Source organism: Alligator sinensis, unplaced genomic scaffold (assembly GCF_000455745.1).
Source record: "Alligator sinensis unplaced genomic scaffold, ASM45574v1 scaffold868_1, whole genome shotgun sequence".
In the NCBI taxonomy this organism is placed as follows: Eukaryota; Metazoa; Chordata; order Crocodylia; family Alligatoridae; genus Alligator; species Alligator sinensis.
This window is the reverse complement of record NW_005843155.1, coordinates 280,076-285,359: the sequence shown is the minus strand read 5'-3', so window position 1 is coordinate 285,359 and position 5,284 is coordinate 280,076. Positions and strand designations below refer to the sequence as shown.

The 5,284-nt window shown below is 58.0% G+C and overlaps 1 pseudogene; it reads right to left on the bottom strand.

Moving 5' to 3' along the window:
- LOC102378260 overlaps positions 1-3,781 on the bottom strand; it is a 5,004-nt pseudogene extending 1,223 nt beyond the window's left edge.
- Positions 3,782-5,284: the final 1,503 nt, after the last annotated feature.

The following is a 5,284-nucleotide window of genomic DNA, read 5'->3' as shown; positions in this document are numbered from 1 at the left end:
CTTCGCCGCTGGGAGCACGCCCTTGTGCCTGGCCAGGTTGGAGGAGCGTATAAAGCTTTTCCCACACACAGTGCACTGATGTGGCTTCTCCGCTGTGTGCACGCACCTGTGCCTAGCCAGGTTGGAGGAACAGATAAAGCTTTTCCCACACACAGTGCACTGATGTGGCTCCTCTGCCGTGTGCAAGAACTTGTGCCTGGCCAAGTTGGAGAAGCGTATAAAGCTTCTCCCACACACAGAGCAGTCATATGGCTTCTCAGCGGTACGCAAGCACCTGTGCCTGGCCAGGCTGGAGGAGCGTATGAAGCTTTTCCCACACAAAGAGCACTGATGTGCCTTCTCCACTGTGTGCAAGCACCTATGCCTGGCCAGGTTGGAGGAGCGTATAAAGCTTTTTCCACACACAGAGCAGCGATATGGCTTCTCCCCTGAGTGCAAGTACCCGTGCCTGGCCAGGCTGGAGGAGTGCCTGAAGCTCTTCTTACACACAGAGCACTGATGTGGCTTCTCTCCTGACTGCAAGCACCTGTGCTTGGCCAGGCTGGAGGAGTGCCTGAAGCTCTTCTTACACACAGAGCACTGATGTGGCTTCTCTCCTGAGTGCAAGCGCCTGTGCCTGCCCAGGCTGGAGGAGCATGTAAAGCTTTTCCCACACACAGAGCACTGATGTGGCTTCTCCCCTGTGTGCAAGGGCCTGTGCCTGGCCAGGTTGGAGGAGTTCTTGAAGCTCTTCCCACACACAGAGCACTGATGTGGCTTCTCCCCTGAGTGCAAGTGCCTGTGCCTGGCCAGGTCAGAGGAGTGCTTGAAGCTCTTCTTACACACAGAGCACTGATGTGGCTTCTCTCCTGTGTGCAAGTGCCAGTGCCTGGCCAGGTTGGAGGAGCGTGTAAAGCTTTTCCCACACACAGTGCACTGATGTGGCGTCTCTCCTGTGTGCAAGCGCCAGTGCCTGGCCAGGTTGAAGGAGCGTGTAAAGCCTTTTCCACACACAGTGCACTGATGTGGCTTCTCCCCTGTCTGCAAACACCTGTGCCTGGCCAGGATGGAAGAGTGACTGAAGCTCTTCTTACACACAGCGCACTGATGAGGCTTCTCCCTTGTGTGCCAGAGCTTGTGCCTGACCATTTCGGAGGAATAGGTAAAGCTTTTCCCACACACAGTGCACTGATGTCGTTTCTCTCCTGGGTGCGTGCGCTTGTGTCTGGTCAGGTTACAGGAGTATGGAAATCTCTTCCCACACACCGAGCACTGATGTGGCTTCTCCCTTGTGTGCAAAGGCCTGTGTCTGGCCAGGTCGGAGGGATGCTTGAAGCTCTTTCCACACTCAGTGCAGCGGCGTGGCTGCTGCCGGCTCTGCACACACTGGTGCTGGGACAGGTCTTGCTGGCTGGCAAAGTTCTTCCTGCACTTGGTGCAGCGGTGTGTTTTCCTCTCCAAATGGACGTGCCGGTGCTGAGCCAGGGAGGAGAAATGGCTGAAGGTCTTACCACACGGGACGCAGAGGTACCGAAGCTGCTCGCTCTGCACAGGTTGCTGCTTGACCAGCTCTGGGCTGCACACCAGGCTCTTCCCACGCTGGGCGAAGCGGTGGGTGGGTGCTCCACAATGCACCCTGCGGTGAGCGCTCAGGGTCGAGAGGCAGGGGAAGCTCTTCCCGCACTTAACGCATAAATGGGGCTTCTTGCCAGCCTGCCTTATAGTGCGCAAAGCCAGGAGTGAGGGGCAGGGAAAGGTTTTCCTGTAATTGCGGTAGAACTGAGCTTTCCCCTGAGACTTGGCAGTGAGCTCCTGTTTCCCCCCGAGGCCGTCCCCACTGCCTTGGTTCAGACGCGGGCTCTCTCTCCACCGCAACTTGGCCTTGTGGCTCTGCACCTTGCTCAGCTCCACAAATTCGTCCTTGCACTCAGGGCTCTTCATGGCTTCTGGCCCTTCTCCACTCTCAGGCCCAGCTAAAGATGCTACCTGGTCCACTGCTGCAACCTCCTTCTGCCCTGGGGCCCTCCCCTCACTCTGGGGCCATCGGTCCTCCTCAGGTCTCGGGGCGTCCATCTCACCCCGACTCCCTGGGCAAGGCTGTGGGGGCTCCAGGTTTGCAGGCCCTTTCCCAGGAGGCTGCTGCTCAGCTTGAGAAGGCAGCCAGGCACCTCCTGCAAGGGGAAGAGAAACTCCATGTTAGTCCCTGCCTTGCTGGAATGGCTTCATCCTCTAACGGGTGCAGGAGGAGACCAGAGGCATCTGCTTAAAGGAAGAAAGAGGCTCTCTAATGCCTCCTCTGTCCCACAGCACCGGTGAGTCCAGGGGGAAACGATCCCAAACCCTCTACCTGACTGCGCGGACATGCTCCAGATGCCAAAGGGCATTGGTGAGGCTGCTCTCCAGCGCTCGCCTTGATCTCTGGCAGTGCTGAGAGCAGCATCTGGATACAAGGGTGAACAGCCTCACGCTGGATTTTGGGGTTTGTCAGCACGTGTGGGGAGCCCGGGCTTGCACTGGCCCACCTGCCTCTGTGCTTCACACGAGGGCTGCTTCTGCTTGGTGCAAGAAGCCAACAGTTTCTCCCCTCTTTCCTCCCAGAAATGTTTTTTTGGGAAGGGAGGACTTACAGAGGTGGCTGTCTCTTGGGAAAGCAGCAGGGCTGTGCCTCGTGCCTGCTTCCAGGGTAAGTTCTGGGGGGAATGAGCCCATGGAGGGGTCCTCTGCAGATGAGCCTTGGGTGGTCTCCATGTCACTGGAGTCTGCACCGGGGCAAAGGCCCTGGCATTACCTGCATGTGGACTCTGTGCCGAGTCTCAGGCCCTGTGACGCTCGGGGCCCCAAAGAAAAAACAAGGGTGAAATTCTGGTGCAAAACACAGGGGAGTCACTTCCCCCCACAATGTAAAACCTTGGTCATCCCACCCACCCAATGCAGCCCTTTTATCTACCCTGAGACTAGGATTTATCACTTCTGGTGTTTCCGGTCAACATGACCTGGAGAAACCAGGGACAGCCCCAGCCTCTGCAAAGCTTGCTTGTCTTCCCAGGTTTGCATTTCAGGGAGTGGGAACAACACCTGCCTGCACACGTCGCAGCATGAGCTATGTGGGGTCAGCCCCCTGCGAGGGCAGCACCGGGCGCGCTGCAGTTTCCAACCCCCTCGTGGCTCTTGGCATGGTGTATTTCTGAGGGAGGAGCTGGGGTGACCGGATACCCACAACTCACCTGCAGCCAGGTCCTCCCACCGTGAGCTTTCCCCTGGCTCCTGCTCAGCACAGCCCCCGAGCTCTCCCTGGCCTTGCTGGAGACAGCAGATTAAGTCCATGGTGGGACCTCGGTATCCTGTTTGGGGCAGAGGTTAAAGAGGGTTTGTGACCGGGCACTGCATGCAGCATAACCAAGCGGGATGCAATCAAGTCATGGATTCTCCTGGGGCCTTGGAGGAAACGGGAGGGTGGACATTTCGGGTGAAAGGGAAGGCAGTGCAGGGAGAAGCCTTCAACAGATGATGGTCCAGGACGTGAAGGTAGTGGAGGGATGGTCCTAGGAAACTAAGCACCAACCACTCAGAGGTATAAAAAACCCCCCAACAGTCACCAGGGACAGGGTGGAGATGCAGTGATCTGTGCTGGACTGCAAGGTAGAAAGATAAAAGCGTTTACTATTTTCAAGGTACCAAAATGGAGGGAGACTGGACATGCTTCTGGATGATTAACACTTACCTTATCAGTGTACTTCGAGGCAAAGCAGTGGCAATGACGTTTGTTCTCACTGAAGGTTTGACACCAGGGTCCTGCTCTACCTCTGGCTTGACCTGTGATGGGAAACCCCAGATCGTGACCTCCTGCCCCGGCTCTGCCCTGCGTGACACCCCTGACTGCCCCCACTCGGAGCAGCCTGGGGGTCATCCTTATGTCTGCAGCCCCGGCACAGGCTGCGGGGACGGGGCTGGCTCCACCCCACAGCTCCCCTCTCCCTAGCCTCACGGCCCTGAGCACGTGCAGCCCCCCAAAAAGGTCCCAGCTCCCTCCCCTTCACGCCTGCCCAGCCCCACAGATCCTACATGTGGCCAGCTCCCCCCATCATGGCTATGGGGCTGCACCTCTTCCTGCAGCTATGGTTTGTTGGGGTAGGTAGTTGCAGCTCCCCCTGCAAGCTTTGAGCATGGAGTTGTTGAATCCTGTTCCTATTAACGATAAAGCCGCCTCCCAACCCTCTGCTCTGTGCTGGATGGGGACTCAAGGACAGGACCCCAAAGGCACGGCCGTCCGAGCGAGCGCCCCATCCCTGAACCCAGTGGCACAGAGCAAACACTATCTGGTGTCAGCAGTGACCCGGCTCGTGGAGGAGTCACCAGCAACAGAGCATTTCCAACCACCACCAGCACTGCCCTTTACTGGAAATCTTGGGGAGAACTGGAGGAGACGGGCTATCCCTTGCAGTCACAAATGTTGAGCAAGAGGCAGAAGAGTATAAAATTGCTGCCACGCTTCGCTGCACTGGGGATCAAGCCCGAGAAATTTGCAACAACATGCAAGGGGTGTTTGCAGCCCCGAACCACAAAACCCTTGCAGAGGTGCTTGCAGCATTGCTGGGAACCCAGAAACATTAAAAAAGCCGTGTCTTGGACAGGTCTCGGTTCTGACAACTTGGATACAAGGGGGCTGCAGGCAGAGACGGTTTTCTACAGAGCTCAGATGCAGAGCACGGCATTGCTGAGGATGCGATGTAGAGGGACAACATTGTCTTCAGCAAAACTGACTGCAAACTCCAAGAAAGGCTTCTGGAAACCCCTCCCTCCCCGGGCACAGGCTGCGGATCTCTGCAGGGCCAAGGCGCTCGCACGTGCGAAGAGCTAGGTCTGCAGAAGCAAGCCCGCATGCAACGAGCAGCAGCAAAACTGCCAGAGCCCTTGGCTAACACCATGCAAGCCATCAGCGGAGCTTGCTCCCCGGGAGAGCAATCAAGAGCAATGCTTGCAGGTGTGGACACACAGACACACCCGGGGTCCTGCCCAGCTTTCCCCTTACAAACGCGGGGGAGTGCCCCAGCTTTGCAAACAACGCGCGAACCGCAGGGAGAGGCTCCACGGGCTGCAAAAGGAGCCAGGACCTACAGCGCAGCAAACACTGCAGCACAAGCGCGCGCTGTCCCGGCAGGCGTAGCCAAGGCCCTGCGAGGCCAAGTGGGCAGGAGGCCAGCTCGCGGGACCCCGGGGCATGTGGCCGTGCAAGCCTCACACCGGCGCCCGCAGCCCGCACGGCTCCCCCGGGCCCGATCCCTGCGCGGCACCGCCTCCCACCTGC